The following is a 23,330-nucleotide window of genomic DNA, read 5'->3' on the forward strand; positions in this document are numbered from 1 at the left end:
TTGCCCAGCAAGTGTTCAAGCTGCATTCTCCCAGGCTATGTCTGCCTGCAGAGCTACTTCCCTTACATATGTGAATGAGAATTCCTGGAAAGAAGCTGTGCCTGCCAAAGCTGATTGACTGATTAGAATTTCAGTGATACAGAGAAGTTGAGATGTTGTAGGTCCAGAGCCTAAGACTATTTATCTTGGGCCATCCTTAACCCTCTAAATAGCCCTTCCTCCACCTCTGTGTCAGGCCTAATATCCTGTGGCTAACAGCTAAAAATTTTTCGGAAAATATTAAGTTAGCCAGCTACAAGCTTCTGTCCCAAAGCTAAGAATGTCATAAGGCAGCCCCAGGTCTCTAGTTGTGGGGTCTCTGCTTTACCGTAATCACCTCTCTGATGTTTCCACCAATGTATTTGAGCAGTCTTGATCCATGACTTCCTTTGTTCTGTTACTTTAAAAACTTTGTGAAACGGCTTCTGTATTGGAACACGGGATTTGGAATAACCTAAATCTGTGTCCCAGGCCATGGTTCCTCCTAGTTGGCTCCAGAATAAATGATCTCTTCTCCTGTTTGAGGTGAGGACCATGCTTTCTTCATTGACACGGGAGGGTTACCAGGTGCTGTTCTGCACTTTTGACCTGTGCCATGTCCTGCTGTGTTATGTAGTACACGATAGTGTCAGTGCATACTGCAATTCATTCAGCTCTTGTGTGTGTGTGTGTGTGTGTGTGTGTGTGTGTGTGTGTGTGTGATTCATTTGTTTGTTTTTATTAACATAATTTTTTTTATTGATTCTGTGGAAATTTCACATTCTGCAACCCAATCCCACTCATTTCCCAGCCCTTCTGTGTGCACCCTCCAACAAATAACATAAAAATAAAAAAGTAATTAAGAAACCAAACCAAACCAACAACAAACAAAAAAATCACTTCGAGCCTGGTCTTTCCCGCCTTTCCATCTCATATTCACTTGTTGCAGTGGCCTTGAGAGCTGTGGTGGGTCATGTGGTACACCCTTCTGCTTATGCAGCTTTACTTGCAAATGTTCATTGCCATGAGTTGTTGGTCCGGTTCAAGGCCTCTGGCTTCTGGTACACTGTCCATACTGGACCCTCACCGAGACCCCTCTCAGATACTCTGCTGTGGCCCCGAGTCATGGAGATCTTGGGGCTCTGGTTCCGCAGGACTGGTGTCTTCATGAGCTCCAGCAGGTCATAGATGGGGTAGATGTTGAGGTGGGCCATCTCTAGTGGGCCTGGGTGGCAGCTGAGTTGGTCAGTTGGGGCCTCCACTGGGACTGCCCTCTTCAGGAGAGGGTCAGGGCCCACTCCCCTGTACCCATGCCATTTGGGCCAGCTTTCTTACATGCACCATGAAGGATAGGCTGGCATGGGGTGGGGAGGGTACAATTCTCTCAAGGACATTGAGGATCAGGGATAGCTCTCTCACTCCTGCACTACTAGGGCCAGTTCTAGGGTTGGGGAATCTCCCACTGAGGCAGCCAGCAAGGGCCAGGACATGGCCCCCAATGGTAACACAGGCCACAGACATCAACACAGACCCTGATCGTGATAGGATCACAGATCCACACATGGCCTTTGGCCACAATTATGACCCAGACCTCACCATGCCCCTGGGTGGCAGTGAAGTCTACTCAGATCAGTATGACCCCAGTGACAGTATGGCCTTCGGACACTAACAGGGCCTCAGGTGGTGGCCCAGACCATGGACATCTGAATGGCCTTCAGTGGTAACATGGGCCACTGACATCAACACAGACTCCAGCTGTAGTAGAGCCAAGGACCCAGACCTGGCTCTCAGCAGCAGCAGCAGCCCAGGCTGGGACATCACATGGCCCCAGGTGGCAGTGTAGGCTGCCTATATCAGCCTGTTCCTCACTACTGTCCTGTCTTCAGTTCTGCCTCTCTCCATAGTGTACCAACCACTCTGCTTCCCCTTCTTTCCCATTTCCTCACCCCATACCTGTTCATGGTAGTTAGTGGTGCCTGCCCAGAGGCTGTAGGGTGCCGGGTGCTGGGCTGTTCATTCAGCTCTAATTGGCTCTGAACACAGATCCTTCCCACATTACCAGAAGATGGTCAAAAGAATCCATGGTGACAATGCCTTGGGGAGCTGTAAGAGAGGCTCCAGGAAAAGAGGCAGAAGGCCTTTTATTTCAGGTGCATTTAGTTCCCTGGATTATTCTTGGACGTGATTTCATGCCTCCTGTGACTAACATTTACCTTCAATTTATAGGACACGTTTATTCTTGTTGGATGTCAGAACATGGCTATAGAACCCAGTCTGGTCAGTGTACCCAGAATCTGGATATGGCCTTCTGCCTTGCTTTCCTGCATGTAATATGTAGTATGTGCCAGGCAATTATGTTTAAATTGGTCTTTCCTGAGAAAGTTCTGGGAAAGGTTTGCTTTGTTAATATTTATTATGTGCTTACTTACGTTTATTTACGTGTTTTTCTGATCATGTTTTTCTGAACTCAACCTTCCTCGGATCATTGATTTTTTTGTTTGTTTTATTTATAAACATTTTAAACTACATAAATATTGCTCGTGTTTATTTATAAAGTACACTGGAACTGAAGTAAGGTTGTCCGTAGCACTGGACTGTGGTCTGCCCCATCCTTTTAGGTCCTCAGGTCCCAGGTCCAGCAGACAGATCTGTACAAGCTGGCCGAAAAGTCAACACCACAGGAGGCAGACTGAGTACAGTGAACCTTATAAGTCAACTCATCTCCCTGGCCCACGAGACTTGATTCGGGTTCTACATAGCCTCTAGAATCTAGCTGTTGTCATTAATCTCGTGTTGTGTACAGCCAAACTTGCTTAAGTAGCCAGTGGTTATCTCTCCCTTCTTCATCTTCCCTGGATTCTTCAGTCCTAGTCTCGAGGACTTCTGTTGAATTCCCAGAAAAACAGAGTTCATCAAATCTTGGATTCTAGATTCTAAATTCTAGATTCTTATTCTAGATTATGGATTCTTGGATTCTGAACTCTGACTCACAGATCTTGTCTGAGCTCATGGATCTTGTCTGAGCTCGGTCCCCATCTATTGAAGCCTATTAAGCACTGTGATAGACGATAGCCATTTCTATTCAAATCACAGTGGAGGGATTGACCCAGGCTCCACCGCCAGGTTTGTCATGGGCTCCACCACTGGAAATCATGGTGGATGCCTCTTCAGTAAAATGGCCAAAAAAGAAGAATGTGGAATATTTAGGAGACAGCAGGTAGGGAGCATGTGGTAGCTAAGATTTAAGCAAAATAAATGACCAACACTTCAGGGCTCTGGGACTCTAAGCTGGTAAGAACAATTTTTTAAATCCTGGCAAGCTCCTCTTCAGAAACATAGACTTTCAAGCCTTCTAGACAATTTGCTATAGCTGAGGGAGAGTCTCAGGACACACAATTTTAACACACCAGGAAAAATGTTGAACTTTTCAATTAAATTTCACCAGCATTGCTCATCACAAAAGATCCAGTCACTAACCAAGGTCATGGATGCCTATGAGGGTATCTGTAAGGGTCTGGAAGAGTTGTGAGTGCTGTTTACAACTTTTACCTTGGTACTAGCCTGTCTCCAGTTAGATATAATTAAAACTAGTATCTGGTTACCATACTTGTGGTAATTTGAATAAGAATGACCCACATAGGCTCATATTTTTGAATACTTAGGGAATGATTTTAGGATGTGCGGCCTTGTTGGAGTAGGTGTGGCTTTGGAGGAAGTGTGTCACTGGGAGTGGGATTTGGAGTTTCAAGTGCTTAAGCTGGGTCCAGAGTATCTCTCTCTTCCTGATGCCTGCCAATCTGGATATAGAACTCTTAGCTCCTTCTCTAGCACCATGTCTGCCTGCATGCCACCATGATGACAAAGGACTAAACCTCTGAAACAGTAAGCATGCCCCAATTAAATGCTTTCTTTCATAAGAGTTGCTGATGTTATGGTGTCTCTTCACAGCAATAGAAACCTTAACTAAGAATACCCAAAGCAAGTTTTAAAGCCTTAGGCCAGGAAGAGGCTCCTGGATTGAACACTGGAACCTCCTTTGTTTAACGCTGTCTCATCCCTGTTCTTCTTATATTTTTGGTTGTGAGCCTAGCCTTTAACAGCTGAGCCATCTCTCCAGCCCATCCCTGTTCTTCTTAAGCAACTTCTTTCTCTTCTCAAATGTATGGGTCCTCTACTACTTGGGGTATAATTTGTCAGAAATAAGAGGCATGGATTAAACAAACCTTAAAGGAAGCAGTAGTACCAACTCCTAAGGTGTCCAGTTATGTATTAGGACTCCAGGTGCAAGAATTACTAACCCTTCCTGTGTTGTGGAAGGAGATAGATGCCTCTTCCCACATCCCTAAAGAAAAGTGACCTCCCTTCCCCTAGGAACCATCAACTGTCAATAGCTTCTCTGCTAGGAGTGGGACTGTGTGAGCATCCCCTCCATCCATGCTGGTATTTTGGCTGACTTGATCTTGTATTGGTCTTGTGTATGTAGTTATAGTTGCTATATGCTCACTTAGTCACTTCTTAATGTTCTACCATCTTGTCATTGTAGGTTCCATTTTTCCCCAAACTGTGGCATTGTTCATCTACTTGGGACCATACCCTTGAAGACCATTGAGTCACCCTCCTTCAGAAGCCATCGACTGTTGATAGTGCCTTAGTTAGGGGTGGGGGCTAATAAACCACCTCCACCTCTATGCTATTGTGTTGACTGGCTTGATCTTGTGCAGGTCTTGTGCAGACAACCACAGCTACTCATGAATTCATGAGTGTAGCTGTCTGGACATGTCCAGAAGACAGTGCTTCACTCTAGTTTTCCCCAACCTGTGACACACAGAATTGTTCTTCCTTTTTCCCCCTTGATGGTGCCTGAGTCTTAGAAGGGTAGTGGTAGAGCTGTCCCTATTATGACTGAGAACTCAATGACAATTGATCAAATGTGAATGGACATAAAGTGACCAAAAGTCAAAGACTTTGGTTTTTTTTTTTTTTTTTTTTTTTTTTTTTGGTTTTTCGAGACAGGGTTTCTCTGCGTAGCTTTGCGCCTTTCCTGGAGCTCACTTGGTAGCCCAGGCTGGCCTCGAACTCACAGAGATCCGCCTGGCTCTGCCTCCCGAGTGCTGGGATTAAAGGCGTGCGCCACCACCGCCCGGCGACTTTGGTTTTTAAATAAGAGTAATGAGAAATAAATATGTTCCTTGCCTAAAATAACTTAAAAATAAAACACATGAATTACCATCTTCAGTTGTTATCTCTGACAGAAAATAGAAACAAGCTAAGACCCTTAAGAACCACAGCCTATCACTGCACAGTTGTCAGGTAAGGTTGTAGGGAGGATGCATTAGAGTTCTTCAGAGAAATGGACCTAATGGATGATGGATATAGATGATAGGTAGGTTGGTAGGTAGGTAGGTAGGTAGATAATAGATAGATGATAAGTATAGAAAAGGAATTTACATAGATGAAATTTTAATGATTTGGTTTATTATGAGGATTGGTTCATGTGGTTATAAAAGTAAAAATATCACCATCTTTCATTTGCAAGCTGGAGAAAAAGACAAGCTGATGGTAAATTAATCCTGGGTCCAAATTCAGTAAGGTAATCTCTTTGAGTTGTAAGGCCTGAGAACTGTGGTAGTCAATGGCCAAACTCTCATTTTGAGTGTGAAGGTCTGAGAGCCAGAAAAGCCATTGTCATGAGTTGTGCAGCTCCAATGTTCATGAACCAGGAGCCCAGATGTCCAAGGGCAGGAAAACAGAGACACCCCAGGTCAAGGAGAGGTGACGGAGACTCTGTCTACATTTCTTGTTTCATTTTACCCCCAACTAATCTGGTTGTTCCTATCTTTGTTGGTGAAGGCATACCTTATTCACTGTACTGATTCCAGTGCTGCTCTGCTATAGAAACCCCTTTATAGGCATTTCCAAGAAAAGGTTACAAGCTATGCCATAGACTAGCCAAGTTGATTCACACAATTAATAACTGCTCCAGAGGAGGAACCCCAAAGCTTGGTTGTTTCCTGAGTTGACGAGACCAAGTCTGAAGTACAGAGAAACGAAAGCAGCAGAACATGTGAGACACAACACTATGGATAAAAAGTACTCAGTAGAAAGAGAGCTCTAGTCATCCTCAGGATTTCTCTGGGCCTTTTCCTAGATGCCGCTCATTGAACAAGCTTCCCCAAACCAAGAAAGAACTGTGAGCACTTAGCAGGAAGAAGCATCTTCAGAGTTTGTACGTGGCCAGAAGAGTCACCCTTTTCACCAGCCAGAATGAAATTACCTTAAGATAGATATGCAGCAAGTGAAGTTTGCAAAAAGCATAATAGATCAGAAGTGGGAAAAATAGCCCCAGACATTCCATGCCAAATCTGCAAGCTCCCAAAAGTTAAAGATGCACAGTTTAATTTTATCTCGGAACAAAGCTCCAGGATAGTATAAAATTAAAAATTTCTGTATTCAATGAAAAAAATTACAAGTTATTTATAAAAGGACTCAGCTTAGTTCACCAAATTGATTGTCTTGTTCATAAGAATCTGATGTTAAGTATGTGAGTTTCCCTAATATTAAGAATGAAGTAGCTTCTCAAAATTACCAGTAATTACTAAAGTAAACATATAACTGAATTAGACAATTTTAAAGTATAAAGTGCTTGCAAGGAAGCTGTGATCTCACTACACACTGAGCAAGCTATTTGTGATTTGAAGATTAGATAAGGTGGGATGTTTAGAAGGGTTAGGCACATAATATACAGGCACACAACAGGAGTCTGCAGAGCCCAGTTGCGTTTTTATTACAATCGGTTTAATCTCTTCATAGGCTCTGGAGAAAGCTACGCTGTTTTTGACTACCATGGTTTTTATTTTTTTATTTCCCAGAAGCAATTGACTAATTCATGTTATTTCAACTATGCTGTTTTCATTATTCCCTTTCAACCATGAGGTAATTTTTAGAGAGCCCATGTACACTGAGCTGTCCATCTATAGAGAGAGCTCTTAGGTAAGTATTGTCTCCAAGGAGGTTGAGACCATCTGTTTCAAAACATGATGACTTCTAGGACAGATCTAAGTGATGACTTTTTAAAAATACTGAAAGAAGTTTCTGAATCTAGCCATTCTGGCTAGGAGAAGCTGACAGACAGTAGTGTTGGAGTTATTCTTGATGGAAGGTCTGGAAATTGGTGGTCAAAACACTTCTGAGTGATGGGAGAAGTTTTCCAGACTCATTAGAGACTGGGGTAAGTCATGGACACATCAAACATGATGTGCTACATTAATTGCTATGTGCACCAAGTCCAGGGGTTTTCTTTTGAGGGAACAGGGAGGATTAGGGCAGTTTCTAATCCTTTAACCATGGCAGAGATGGTTCTGAGAGTGTTGATTTAATCTCTCCTAAAAAATTACCACAAACTTTTTGCCAAGGTTCACTTTCTGCCCATATTTTTTCAATGTCCTCCTTAGTTAAAGGTACAACAATTTCTGCTGGGTCTATTCCTGCTAATTGACAAAGTCTCAATTTTCCTTTTAAAATCAAGTCAGATCTTTTCCACGTAAGTTTTTTATTTTTTACTCTGTTTATTTGGTAGAAATATCCATTCCAATATAATATCTTCCCTCTGCATTAAAATTCCTGTAGGAGAATGCCTAGAGGGTAAAATAACCAAAATGCAATCGAGCTTTGGATCCACACAATCCACATGTCCTTTCTGTACTTTCTTTTCTACCAAGGCCAATTCTTTCTCAGCTTCAGGTGATAATTCTCTTGGACTATGTAAGTCCTTGTCACCTTCTAGGGTTTTAAACAAATTACTCAGTTCATCAATTTTTTTTTAACCCCAGCAATAGTTCATAGATGAGAAATGTCTCCAAATAATCTTTGAAAGTCATTAAAAGTCTGTAATCGATCTCTCCTAATTTGCACCTTTTGCAGTCTAATTTTTTGTAGGCCTACTTTGTATCCTAAATAATTAATAGAATCTGCTCTTTGTATGTTTTCAGGAAAATTTGTAATCCCCAACAAAGGAAAATTTTCTTTACTTCTTCAAACATTCTTTCTAAAGTATCTGCATTTGAGTCAGCTAGTAAAATATCATCCATGTAATGATAAATTATAGATTTGGGAATTTTTTTCTTCACACTTTTTCTGTATTCTTCTTTTGCATTCTCTATTCTTTATTCTCCAGGTGACTCTCATTCTTGTTTTCCTTATAACTCATTTTAACTCTCTTTTGAAGCAGTCACACAAGACGACCACCCATGGAAATGTCTCCTCATGCTTCTCATGTCACACTTCAGAATCTCACTAGTGTTGTTTTTATATTGCTCATTAATCATCTGTATATTTGTTGTTACTCAGGGAGTCTCTGTAGGCCAAGGGGTAGATATGGCAGTTCAGCTACGCCTTCCGTAGGTGTTAGTAGTGTTTTTGGTGTGGTGAAGTGCTGCACACAGCTGTTTCATTAAAATATTTATAAACATCTGCACTAAATTAAGCATGATAGATTTATGATAGCCTATTTCATAGAATGTTAGCAAAATGGATGAACACAGTGTGCTACTGTACATGTGTTGATTTTTCTCACATAAACTTTACACATCTTATGGTAGAATCTCTCCATTTTAGAGGTGCTCAAGTTGGATCAGAAATACAAATGAAATGCTGCTACAGTTCTTTGAGTTTATTTTTACACTTAAGTTTTTCCCTGAGTTCAAAATGGAAAGGCTCTCATCAAAATGTGCCTTCCTAGTCAAGAATAACATCACTGTAAAGTTGAAGATAGAAATGATTTTTTTCTTCTCTCAACAGTCCAGACTGCCAAAGTATTGTGGCATTATTAGAAGTCTGGATTTTCACTTTAAAATGAAAGCTCTATGTGTCTTCTAAGTTCTGTGCTATGTAGCATATCAGCCAGATACATCATTAAAGCCTTGCTTTGTTAAAACAGAGGAAATAGCAAGTCCTGACCTTAGTTCTATAATGTACACTATCTATAGCATTCCAAAACATAACGCTTAAATGACTGCAGGGCAAGGAAGTAACTAATTAAGTGAGAATAATTGTAATGAATAAGTTATAAAATAAATTTCAAATAGCATAAGACTGGGAGATTTTGTATATAATTAAAAGGAACTACAGGAAAATATCCTGCTGTCTCCAAAAAACACGAGGTGCTGAGTTTCCTATAGGAAAGCAGACGATAAATGATTTTTATTAGTTTAATTTTGTATCCCTATTATACTATGGCAAAGGAAACATTCTGTTAATCTGATGTGTAGAATACTTTTCAGTACATTCCCATCTTTACCATCTACAATGTGGACCCGACTTTCAGCAAATGAATGGTTGAATGGAACTGAACCGTTCTGCCCATCTTCTGGGGAAAGTCTTAGTCGTGTTCGCTACCACATTGCTGTCCACATGGTGTCCCACGCTGAAATACAGTGCATCTCTGCCCGTGCCCAGCACCAGCCAGTCACATCTCAATTTCCTCTAAAGAAAACACTCAGCAAGGCATTTATTGCAGTTGTAAATTTGTTTCCAACATTACACTGTCAGCTGGGCTGTGTTACCTGCTTGGTTCTCATTTCCTTTAATCATCCAATTTCATATTTCTAGGGCTCATGGCTGAAAAATCTAATCCACTATTTATTTTGTGTCAGATATTACTGACAGAATACAATTATTTTACCGGTTTGCTATGAAAACCCCAAATCTCTGTGCTCTCGCATGCTTTCCTGGTGAGAATGATGGGTGCTCTCCAGTAGCCTGACTCCCATCTTCTCTGTGGTCTTCTGGTATCTCTTCAAAATATTTGTCAGTTTATCTTCATGTGGTTTGGGGTACCTTTAACTTCTTTTCTTTTGGTGACCTGTGCATTCTAGCTTTCTTGTAGGTTCTAGCATTCCATTTAAAAACAAGCAAGGATATTATCCTCTATCATAATTTTACCTCTGGCTGCTACATACTTCTACCCACATATTGTATCTTAATTTTTCTTTTCTGTGATAAAAATCTTGACAAAAGAGGATATTTTCTAGTTCCATCCATTTGCCTGCAAATTTCATGGTGTCATTGTTTTTCTCTGCTGAGCATTACTTAAGAAAGGAAACTTAAGGGAGTAGGGCTCACTGGGTTACGATTGGAGTGCATGGTTCATCATGGTAGGGGAGATATGGAGGCAGGAGTGTGTGGCAGCTGGTAACATTGCACCCACAGGCAGGAAGCAGAGAGATGGATGCTGGTGCTCAGCTCACTTTCTCCATTCTATTCAGTCCAAGATCCCAGCCCATCGGGTGCTGGTGCTCACATTCAGGGCAGGTCTTCCTTCCCTCAGGTAAACCTTCTGGAAATACCCTCATAGCCACAGAGGTGTATCTCCACGAGGATGCTACATCCAGTCAAGTTGCAATGAAAATGAACTATCATGACTCTATCTCTTCTTAACTTGGTGTTCAGACACACTATTTAAAGCTACAGTGTTGCACTCTTAGGCCCTAAAATCTCATTTTCATCTCATAAGGCAAAATAAATTTAGTTAGGCCCTAAACATTCCATCCTATCTAAGAGTCCAACATCATTCAAAGGACCAAAGTCCAAACACTCTTCTGAAATTTAAGGGAAACTTGTAACTGCAATCCCTCATAAGAAACAAGTAATATACTTCTAATACATAATGGCACAGAATAGATATCACTGTTCCAAAAGACAGGACAGTAAAGAAAGACTAGACCAAAGCAAGGGTAAAATTCATCAGAGGAAAAACACCAAAGCCTACAGCTCCGTATCTGGTATCTGGGGCTTGTGATGGAATCATCTGGCCTCTAACAGCCTTGGCAGCTCTGCCCCTCCAGAGCTGCAGCTGTAATACACATCGGATTTTTTTTTTTTCTTGGATCAGCTCCACTCCATGCTTGCTTTCTTTGATAGACATCCTGCAGTCCTGGCAGCTTCAACATACTGCTCTCTCCAGTGTCTCCATTGCAACTTATGGTTCACTTTTGCAGCTTGTAATGACCTCTCAATAACCCCTTGTGGGAAATTTGACTCTGCCACATTTTGCCTAGCCACAGAAAATTCCTGGAACCTAGGTGCCAACCTCCATGATCACCTCACTCTTGCATCTTTCAAGCCTGTAATATCAGTACCACATAGATGGTGCTTACAGGTTCTCCTGTGTGCTGGAGATTTAGTTTGGTGTCTTTGGATCACAACTATGGTGACTGTGTCTTTGAGGCTAACACAGGGAAACCTTTTCCTAAGGCCATTTTGGAGCAGAGTACTACTTCAGCAGCCTTCTTATTCCATGTTCTCTTGTTTCAAATGTGTTTGCATTATAATCTGGAGACTCCACCAAGGGTCTTGCTCTCATGCCACCTATTCTCCCAGTTTGGAACATAAGGTTTCTAATTAACAGCACTGATCTAACAATCACAGCTACTTTTCCTTGTCTGCAAGGTGGAGTATTTCTGTCCTTTCTACACTGCATATTTTTCATACTTTTGTGCACTAATTGCTGTGCTATCTCACTGTAGATCTGGATAAGAGCAGTGAGCAGTAACCATGCTGCAGCCTAAATGATGTCCTGCAGTAGAATTTGCTGTTCCAGATCAATTAGTCCATGACATTTAAAGTCAGAGTTGCTTATGAATGGGTTGAATGAAGCCACGGTCTTTGCCAGAATAAAACATAGATGGATTTCATCTCAGTTTCTGGCAGTCCTTCTCCCTCTTTTGAAACACCACAAATGTTGCCTCCACTGTTTGCATTTCTCTCTGTGTTCTGGCCTCTTCCAAACTCTTAGCAGAATTACCTGTTAGGCTCTGCTTAGAGTGTTCTTAAGTTTCTCTAGCCTCCAATCTCTTCCACATTCCTCTTATAAGCCATTTCCAAAAGTCTCAAGTACCACACGGGCAGGACAATCACAACAGTGATCCTATTTCTTATACCAATTTTCTTTTTGATCAAATCTTCTTGAAAAAGTCCCCCTGAAACTATTGAAAGAACTTCTGGGCTGGAGAGATGGCTCAGTGGTTAAGAGCACTAATTGCTCTTCCAGTGGACTCGGGTTTAATTCCCAGCACCCACATGGCAGCTCACTACTGTCTGTAATTCAAGATCTAGTGGATCCAACTCCCTCACAAAGACATGCAGGTCAAACACCAATGCATATAAAAATAAAAAGTAAATTTAAAAAAATGGTCTAATTTATTAAAAAAAAAAAAAGAACTTCACTGACTCTTTAGTTTTTTAGGTCTTGGTGCATGGCAGCCCAACTGCCTCTGATCTTCATAGAAACTGCATTTATACTATCCCCGAAACTTCTCTGTCAGATAATTCAGGGACAATCTTTGATTCTCTATAGGTTTACCCACCATAAAGAACATTTAACACCTGGGCCTTTTTTTTTTTCTTTCAGAAAGGACTTACCCAAGTCAACTCGACTGCTGTCCTTAGAAAGGATTGCTTGTGAGCTCAGTCCAAGGCTGTAAACTTAGGTTTTGGTTTGCCTTAGATTTTTATTGCTGTGAAGAAATAACATGACCATAGTAACTCTTATAAAGAAAATATTTAATTGTAGTGGCTAGCTAACAGTTTCAGAGGTTTAGTCCTTTATCATCGTGATGGGGAGCATGATGGTATGCAGGCAGAGGTGGTGTTGGAGCTGAGAGTCCTATATCTTGCAGGCAATAGGAAGTCAACTGGCTGTCACATTGAGTGAAGCTTGAGAAAAGAGAAATCAAAGTCCACCCCCACAGGGACATCCTTCCTCCATCAAGGGCCATTTTCTTTCAAACCACTACATCCCACTCCTTGGCCCCCAAATGCTTAGAGCCATATCATAACACAAAAAATGCATTCAATCCAATTTTAAAAGTCCCCATAGTCTATCTCAGTCTCAACAATGTTTAAAAGTCTAAAGTCCAAAGTCTTTTCGGAGATGCATGGCAATCTTTTAACTGTAATACCCATGTAAAAATCAAAATCAAAATGTAGATCACATACTTCCAACATGCAGTAGCACAGGATATACATTACTATTCCAAAACACAAGGAAGGAATAATGAGAAAATGCTGGACCAAAGCAAGACTGAATATCAGCTGGGCAAACTCCAAACTCTGCATCTCCATGGCTGATGTCAAAATACTCCAGATCTCCAATTCCTTTCAGCTTTGTTGACTGCAACACACTTCTTTCTCTTGGGCTGGTTCCACTCCATTAGCAGCTCTCCTCAGCAGGTATTCCACAACACTGGCATCTGTAACATCTTGGGTCCTCCAAGGCAATCCAGGCTTCACCTTCATAGCTTCACACAATGGCCTCTCTATTAGGCCTCTATTCAGAGACACCCCTGATACATGCCTGGTCTTAGTAGCTGTTTTTAAGCATAACCCGTTTCTTCTATCCTTAATTCTAAAGCCATACCATATGGCCAAAGCTGCCAAGTTCTGCTGCTTACTGGGACTGGAACATGGCCCCTTGTTTAATTATATCTTTGCCAGTTTTCTGTTTTCCTTTACTGCCTAAGCTTGGCTGTCCTTGAACTTCATCTATAAGACCAGGCTGGCTTCAAACTCAGAGATCTTCCAGCCTCTGCCTTCCCAGTGCTGGGATTAAAGGTATGTACCACCACACCTGGCTCTAAGCTTTTCTTTAGTTTCGTTCCACAAGTTGGACACTTAGCTGGGTGGGATCTTGCCCTGAGGTCACCATTTTATTCCATTTCTTAAACTGTTTATCTCCTTAAAAAAAGAACTGGGCTTCATTTTGCTTCCTCAAGCTCTTTTTCTCCTCAAAATATACTTTGTAATTCACACTGCTCAGCTGGCTCCTTTTCATTATAAATCTTCATTAGAGTTAACACGAATGAATATTCACATGATAGAGTCTATACTAGGCTGTTTTGAGATTTCTTCTGCCAATGAAATTAATCCAAAAACACTTCACTTTAGCCTTAGGCAAACTATTCAGACCAGGGCAAAAGGCAGCCACTTCCTTCACCAAAATATCACAAGTATGATTTCTAGGCAATATACTAAAATTCTTCTCTGAAACCTCTTGAGGCAGTTTCTGACATTTCAAGTCATTATTAGCACCATCTTCTTCCATGCTTCTACTGGTACGCCCCATTAAGCAGTGCTTAAAGCATCCCACTGCTCTTCTAACCCAAAGTACCGGAGTCCATATTACTTCAAACAAAAGCATGGTCAGGCCTTTCACAACAATACCCCAGTCCCTGGTGCCAACTTCTGTCTTAGTTAGGTTTTTATTGCTGTGAAGAGACACCATGACTACAGCAACTCTTACAAAGAAAACATTTGATTGGGCTGACTAGCTAACAGTTTTAGAGGTTCTGTCCATTATCATCATGATGGGGAGCATGGCTGCATGCAAGCAGAGGTGGTGCTGGAGCTGAGAGGCCTGCGTCTTAAAAGCAACCGGAAGTCAACTGACTGTCACACTGAGGGAAGCTTGAGAATAGAGACGTAAAAGTCTGTGCGCCGCCCCCCCTCCCCCCAGTAATACCCATCCTCAACAAGGCCACTGTTATGAATTATTGTGCAGGGGACTCCAGGATATCCCAGGCATGCAGGGAAACATGCTGGGTGGATGCAGTGATGGGCTGGGCAGAAGCATGTCATGTGGGCATGGCAACTGAGGTGCCGGCTAGTAATTCACAACCCAGATGCTGCATCTATGTGGAGAGTTTATTATAATAGAGAGATGAAGAGAAAGATAGGAAAGAGAGAGACAAAGAGTGGAGAGAGAGAGGGGAGAGAGGGAAAGGGAGAGGGAGAGAGAGAGAGAGAGAGAGGAGAGGAGAGGGAGAGGGAGAGAGATTGGGGGTGCACACCTTGTGGGAGGAAAAATGGAAGAGAGAGAGAGAGGAAGGATGCAGGGTAACATCAAGGGGTGTGATTTCAAGGGGCAGATCAGAATAGTAACAGCCACACCTCCTAAAAGTGCCATTCCCTTTGGGGGCTATTTTCTTTCAAACGACCACAGTGTTGCCTTCCCATCATCCTCAGATCTGATCATTGAAATAAGACATCACAACTAGTTTGCCATAGCACCAACCACAATAGCCAACTTACAGTGATTACTACAGTGTCCGTTAAAAGGATGATAAAGTAAAAGTGGTGTTTATAAGCAAGGTCATATACTCTGAAGAAGAAATTCTGTCATATTATACATGAATGAATCTGAGGACATTATGCTAAGTTAAAGAAGCCAGGCACGACACTAACGATTCAACTTACACGAGGGATCTAAAATATTTATGCAACCTCAGAGAGATAGAAACTAAATGGAATGGTGGTTACTATAGGCTGGTAGGGGCTGAGGATCTACTGTTCAGTTCCCATTTTCACAATTAGGAAAGATGGCTCAGCTCAAGAGCTGTGTCCCAGCATAGTCTCCAAATGCAACTGTATCATGCTATGTACGATATCGTTCCGTTTTCTGTTGCTAAAACAATGCTTACTTATAAAGAAAGTAGGAAAAGGGAGACAGAAATCTAGAAAGAATCTGGTACGGGTCTTACCTAAGTTGGAGGGAGTTATGAAGAAGTTTGAAGGTTCGAAACGCAAACAGCATAGTGTCAGCTCTGGCAGGGAATTCTCCAGCCATTCTGCCTCATGGTTGGAGAAGGAGTGTTCAAGTGAGGGAAAGTCCACATCGCAAGACACAACAGTCAGGGAAGGGGCAGTGATGGTATCCCACTAGACATTCCTTCTTAGAGGCTGGGCTATCTTTTGCTATCTCCACACTGGGTTACAGTTATAGGAACCCTGGTGAGACAAGCCATAGTCCAACCACAGCTTGCACTTAGACCTTTGTTAAGAGGGTAGATCATGGTTAGAGATGATGTTGGCAATTTCAGACCCGCTGACATACATGAACAAAATTTGGTAATATAGATTAACGATTTCTGTGCTTTTTCTTCACCCTGACTCATTCCTTGCTGGTAGGATCAGTCTTTTCAATATTTGGGTTCTGGTTCAGTGAGCCAGAAAAGTAACTTTGTAGTATCAGAATGTCATCCAGCTGTGTATTTACTTTATCATAAATAATGGTGAAGTGGTCAATAGTTTTATATTCCTTTAAAAAAAGAGGGTAGATCTTGTGCTAAGTGTAGTCAGTCACAGAAATAAACAACAAAAATATAAAAGGAAAATTTCTGTGGTAAGAATTTATCTATTACTTTAACATAAGGATTTGTGGATGGGATTTATCATGCTGTGAATGTTCAGTCTGTGCAGATTTTTGTGTCTCAAATATGCTTCAATAAAATTAGTAAATAATAAATGCAGAATGGCTAACACTTCTTAACCAACCCATGCTCATGGTGTGGTTTGTGTTGACAACATATTTTATTTAGGAATGTTGGAATTTGTATACACTCCAAGAGCTGTGTTCCTGTGTGACCAGTTCCTACGTAAACTATACACTGAGTTCATAACAAGCTTTCCACATAGGAAACACTTTAGATGTATTATTGGTGGGAGAGATATATTGTGTTACTGTAACTCTCTAGGATAAGGCCTTGGAAATTTACACTAGCATGTACCTGAACTTGACCATCTGCCTTTACCTTGGCATAGCACCAATCAATACCAATTCATAGCCCAGTCATATTAAGTCTATGCTGAGTTGGAAGGTGGTCTCAGACATCACACTATTGCTCTTTTTTTTTTTTTTTTTTTTGTTTTTCAAGACAGAATTTCTCTGTGTAGCTTTGTGCCTTTCCTGGAACTTGCTTTGTAGCCCAGGTTGCCTTGAACTCACAGAGATCTGCCTGCTCTGCCTCCCGAGTGCTGGGACTAAAGGCATGCACTACCACCGCCCCACCAGTATTGCTTTTTAAATCTCTCTATATCTCTGGAAACATTTGTCTACTGTGTTTCTCACATAATTTATTTAAATGTTCCTGCTATGTAGATCCAACTCTAATCACTCTATGCTGTTTTATGACACTGTTCTGTCTTGATCTATCAGTGACAGATCTTACAACAGTGATTCCCCAAAGCTTCACTTCTCACTAGTTAGCTCTTTGGAGTCCTATATTTTTATTATATATTTTTAACTTTTTTGAGATGATGTCATTCCCCACTTTCATTTTCTTCCTAATTTTACTCATTAACAGATACAGCAATCCAACACAGCACTCCCCATCTCGACCTATAAAGCTTCAGTTCTCAGACTTTCTCATCGCATCAGTTTCTACTGTCTATGTCCTAAACGCAGCAGATTCTAATACTTCTTGCTCAAAACATTTCTTCAGCTCATTGGCTTCTCTCTAATACAGGCTGTGTTTCAGGGTTTCAGGCACAACCATGGTCTTAGCATATGTATACGTTTCCATTTCTGTTCTTCACTGGCAAAGTCGCTAAGATCACCGTTCAGCCCACAGCAACTAAGTTTCTATGTCAAGGTCCTGACTCCCATATGACCTGATTTGGACAGAGGTCTTTAAAAAAGATAACTGGAACTAAGATCACAAGGAAGGTGCTCAATCTGGTAAGATCTGTCCTAAAAATAAGAAGAGAAGTTTCACCACCCCCATCTCACCATCCTTCCTTCTCTCCTTCCATCTCTTCTTTTACTAACCCTTTCCACCCATGGGAAAGGTCATATGGGGCAGCCATGAGAAGATGCCATGAGGCCAGCAAGACAGGCCTCAGAGGATCCCAATCCCCCGGCAACTGATCCCAGACTTCTAGCTTCTAGAACTATGATAAAATAAGTGTTTGTCCTTGTTACCCATCAGTCTGTGGTTCTGGATATGACAGTCCTAATCGATGACTGCAAATCTATTCTCTGTGCAATGAGTAGCGTAACCTTTATGAGCCTGAAGCATAAAGATAACGCAGTGTGCCCTGCTATTTCAGTGTGGACTCTTGACATCTTAGTCTTATTCAGACAGCATCTAGACCCACGGAGCCCCTGTGTGACCTCATACACCGTCGCCTTCTCCTTGAACAACACTTTTTCATTGGAAGAGCAGCTGTGGACATGCAAGCATCACTGGATCTTCGGGAGATGGCATCATGGGTAGATAAAAGTAATTGTCTGGTTAGGCTGGAAATGTCAAGCCTTGCAAGGATGACATTCCCACTCTATCACTTTCTGGCTTAGCCATCTGTGAACTTGTTATTATGGCAAAGCACACTCAAATTTAGTAGGTTAGACAAATCCATCTTTAAAAAATTCTATGTTATATGATAGAAGATAGTTTCCTATAGAGTGTTTCATTTTCTACCCATCATCCAATATCTTTTTAAGCCATTGGTTTTACTTTAAAGGGGACATTTCTAGCAACAACTTTATTTTTGAATGCTTCAATGAGTATAAAATCTGGGGATTTGCTAGGAATCTTTAATTTCTTCCTTCCTTAAATCATCTTTATGAGAGATCTTGAGAAACATGACTCAAGCATCCTATGGATTTTTATGCTTTGTCTTTGTTAAATAAAGCAGGGCATCACTCTTCCTTTCAAGGGGTTACAGATTTTTTTTTTTTTGGCTCACACATCTTGAAATGCTTTGAATGAAGCATTCTGTGAGTTAACTAAGCTGTGTGCATTCAGCTGTGTCCTGACCTATAACGTACCCTCAAGTCCTTGATGCTGATCCATTCTCCCTACAAGCTTCACCTTCCTCAACGTGTTCTCTTTCTCTCCATCTGTCCTTCAACCTCCCTTCTTCAATGTGGGAGCTTTACTATAGTGACTCTGCGATCTCCATCTCTTAGTTAAATTCATTTTTCTAATCCCTGTTTCAAAGCTTTATGATCTCAGGGGTGAATAGGTCCATTTTATACTTTGACTGGATTTATTTATCTCTGTAACATGTCAAATGTTTCGCAGAAGAACAGTACAACCCATAGCAGCTTACACACAATTGAAAATATTTATTAGCTTAGGGATGTACAAAGATGTTCGGACTGGGAGAACACTACTGAATCCACAGCATTATATTACAGGTTAGCCCAGGCTTCATATCTCATTTCTGGTTTTGACTTTTGATACTCACATTGAAAATATATTTCCCCTGATCAGCACTGGAGTTTTGACCTGCTCCGTTTCCGACCTGGGCTGGTTCACCCCTCCTTAGGCAGCCTGGTGGCCCCCGCTCCTGGGAGTGCCATATTGATGCCGAACTTAGTGCGGACACCCAATCGGCATAGCGCACTACAGCCCAGAACTCCTGGGCTCAAGCGATCCTCCTGTCTTAGCCTCCCGAGTAGCTGGGACTACAGGTGTGCGTACCCCCACTATAGACTACTGCTAGCAATGGTCGAGAGACAGCCAGAACTGACCTACTCTGATGGGATGGCCAAACACCCTAAGAGTCGTGCCAGAAACCCCATCCAAGGACTGCGGAATCTGGATGCAGAGATCCATGGCTAGGCCCCGGTGGAGCTCCAGGAGTCTAATTAGCGAGAAAGAGGAGGGTTTATATGAGCGAGAATTGTTGAAACCAAGTTTGGATAAAGCACAGGGACAAATAACCAAACGAATGGAAACACATGAACTATGAATCAAAGGCTGAGGGGCCCCCAACTGGATCAGACCCTCTGAATAGGTGAGACAGATGATTGGCTTGATCTGTTTGGGAGGCATCTAGGCAGTGGTACCGGGTCCTGTGCTCATTGCATGAGTTGGCTGTTTGAAACCTGGGACTTATGCAGGGAAGCTTGGCTCAGTCTGGGAAGAGGGGACTGGATCTGCCTGGACTGAGTCTACCAGGTCGATCGCAGTCCTCGGGGGAGGCTTTGCCCTGGAGGAGGTGGGAATGGGGCATGGTCTGGGGGGAAGGGGAGGGGGCAGGAGGGGGGAGAACAAAGGAATCTGTGGCTGATATGTAGAACTGAATGGTATTGTAAAAGAAAATAAAAGCGGGAAAAAAAGAAAATATATTTCCCCTTCGTGGTTGTGGGGTACTTCACTAACTCCAAACTCGTAGCTCTGTATTGAATGCCCACTTGAAAAATCACTTCATTTTTCTGTTATCTGCATATTTACACTTAAAAACCAATAACTAAAAAAATCAATGAAAGAAAATGTAATATCTCTCACTTGGACCAATTGTTATTGTTCATTGAAAATGAACACAACAACTAGCCAGACTTGGGGTGGGAGGCATTTCCCATAAGCTCAGGGATGTAGATTAATGAAGGAGTTTTCTGGAGTTGTGGGGGAGATCAAGGATGGCTATACCTGTGGATGTTCCATGTCTATATGGAGATAACAAAGTGCCATGCTGAGACATCACTAACTCTGAGCTGAACTGCTCACAGACATTTTGTCTCAGTGGAATAGTGAAATAAAAGCCAAGTGGTATAAAAGCTTTATGAATTTTATACTTGATAAGGATTTTGAATTCTTCTATATGTTGATTTTCTGCTCTTGAATATTGTAATGTTTTTCTCTTCACCATGACAAAGTCTGGCATAGGTGACTGATTATTTCATGTGAGAAAGTTCAGTTTTAAAAACATGAGACTTTCTTGCATGCTGAGAAAAAGTTGATGGTAAATTTAATTAAGGCTCAGTATCGGTCCTCTCCCACCTGGCCCTGACTAGAAATTCTGCTGAGTGGGGCTAACCTTATTTCAGTCACTGTATCATAAACTTAAGAGGTGCTATGCTACTTGGTACTCAGTATAAACTAAAGCCAGGAAAAGCATTCACTGTTCAACAAGGCAGGCAGTACAGGGTACTTTCAGAAACGAACACGAGCAGTTGAAATATAGAGTCCCAGGAGGAAAATGCCTTCTGTCAGAGGCAGACTTGGAGGTGAGAATTTTAGCACATTTACTTAGTGGGGTATCTCAGGAAGCATCAGGGGAAAGAGAGGAACTAAGATAAGGAAAAAAAGCCAGTCTCAGATACATATCAAGCCAGTCACAATGTGGGCAACTGGGATCTGATCTGTTGAGAACTATGAATATTAATAGAGGACATGCTCAGAATTATCTCTCAAGGAGGAAAAAAAAAGCCCTGACCATTTATCATTGCTTCTATCTTCCATTGTCTGAAGGCTAGACACAGATATAACTTGATTCTCTTCCAAGCCTACAGAAAGCATTAAAGAGAGCCAAAAATGCTTGTCCTTAGCTATGGATTCCTGAACTTAAATGTGGCACTAAGAACTATGGGTGGAAATGAACCCTATCTGCTATAAGCTGTTAACTAAGATTGCCCCAGATAAAATAGGACATGTGATCACCATACTAATGTGGCTTCATTAGTAGGAACGCATGTTTGTCCATCTCCACCAGAGTTGAGCATGCATCTACAGGGTTCAAGACTAACATTTTAGGAGAAAGAGTGAAACCTCTTCCAGCATTAGAGTTCTACCAAGATCTTTTTGTATCTAGCTCATACAAGTCCAAACCTCTGTGACAGCTCACTGGATCGCTCTGCTCCTTCATTCAATTACATTTCCTCCATCTGCACTTGATTGTGAAAACTCTAATTATCAAGCACACATTTAATTAAGCACCTTTTTAGTCACTTAGCATGAAGTTGTGAAAGTTGTAAGAGTGAAAATCAGTCATATGAGACGAATAGCAAAAAGCATAATAGACCCACCTGTTCAAAATTGGTGGAATGAAATGACTGTCTAGAGCATTAAATATTCTGGGGAGCATCTTCTACTTTATTGTTTTTGCAAAATGGCTTTTGAGTCATCATTAATGCTCTCAGTAATTAATGAACACCAGATGGAAGATGAAACAGACAGGCCACATCCATCAGGAGGTGTTTTCTCAGAGTTAAATGAGGCTGAACTCAGGAAGTTTTCACAGCCTCTAGTCTTGGTTTATTGAAGGCCCAGAGTTCCAATTTTACAGACTAGGTTGTAGGCTGAATGCATACCGTGGTCTCTTTGATATCCAGTATAGGGCATGATACCTTCATTCCATCTGTTTCTGCTGTAAAATGCCACATTCCTACCCCCAAATATCATCAGGTAATTTAAAAATTTCCCCACTAGCTAGAAAGAATAATTTTGATAGTCTATAAAATAGGCGGGAAAAGAAGACAACTGCCTGTATTACTCCCTGTGGATGAATTACTAAAATGAATGTCAGCCATTCTCTGTGAATCTATGCCTGGGAGGCCAGGTATGTATTCACAGCTGAGGCATGCCGGTGATATTAGCACTTCTAAGTAGGAATAGCAACAGATGTTCTGAGCTTCTTGAGGGCTGGGAAGGACAGAGAACCAAGGACACAACCTAAGGTACCTCATCAAGCAAGTATATTGAAGACAAGATGATGCGAACCTAGGCAGCAAGTGAAGGTGTAGGTGGGCTGATGTCCTGGGAGGTCTGAGTGGAAAAGGGCCTGTTACTCAGAATTTTCTAGTTTTGTGTCTAAAGTGTTGGGATATATTGAAAGAGAAGAGACTAAATTCCTAAGTTTCAGTAGTGCATATTTTGCTGATGATAGTTTTGAAGAATTTAGATGGAAGGTGTCTATCAAAGCACATTATCCCCAGGCGTGAAGAACACACAAGGTATTTGTATAACCTGTTATTTTCCAAGGTCCTGAGCTTGCTTCTTACCCAGGTTGTTCCCACATTGGAAATGGGTGCTGTAATGCTGACTTGTGTCCCCATCCAACTCCACATGTTGAAATCCTAACCATGAAGACAAGGCTATTAAGAGGTAAGAGGTGATTGATACCTTTGAGATGTAGCTATGGTATGAGGGCAAGGATTAGTTCTTGAATCTGATTAGTTTCCTTACCCAAGACCCTAGAGAGCCCCCCGAAGCATGGAAGGCACACGGAGAAGAAGGCTATCATCTGTGGACCAGGAGGCAGGCCTCTATCAAGCACAGGACAGGGAGTCTGCCAGCATGGTGATCTTGGTCTTCCCAAGCCTCCACAACTATTAGAAATGAATGACTGTCATTTAAGCATCTGATGCTTTGTAACATCAGATGTAAAGCACCTGGTGCTTTGTAACAGGTGCCTGCAGGGAATATGACATGTAATATGTAAATAAATAAGTTCCTACCCTCTGTACATGAAGATAGATGGAGCACCTCCTGACTTTAGTCCCAAGCCAAGGTCAGCCATTGCAGAAAACTTCTGTTATACTTTTTGAATGTCACATTTGACACCCATGATCTGTCCCTCACCTCATGTCAGAAATACAGTGTTTCCTACAGTGCTTGCCATGAGTTTCTATGGACAGTCACACCTTCAGCCTGTCACTGGCTTACTGTGGTCATCACTGACTATTGTCATTTTGGGCCTAACCAAGCACTGAACATAGAGTAACAAAGATTTATGAAACAGTAGAGCCAGAA

The 23,330-nt window shown here is 41.7% G+C and overlaps 1 long non-coding RNA gene across 1 annotated transcript; it reads left to right on the forward strand.

The window, feature by feature from the left end:
- Positions 1 to 2,995: 2,995 nt before the first annotated feature.
- LOC119089119 lies at positions 2,996 to 4,706 on the forward strand. The gene is made up of 2 exons (XR_005092950.1): positions 2,996 to 3,235; positions 4,562 to 4,706. It is a non-coding gene; the product is annotated as an uncharacterized LOC119089119 (long non-coding RNA).
- The last annotated feature ends 18,624 nt before the right edge of the window (positions 4,707 to 23,330 follow it).

Source organism: Peromyscus leucopus, chromosome 15, assembly GCF_004664715.2.
Source record: "Peromyscus leucopus breed LL Stock chromosome 15, UCI_PerLeu_2.1, whole genome shotgun sequence".
Classification (NCBI taxonomy): domain Eukaryota; kingdom Metazoa; phylum Chordata; class Mammalia; order Rodentia; family Cricetidae; genus Peromyscus; species Peromyscus leucopus.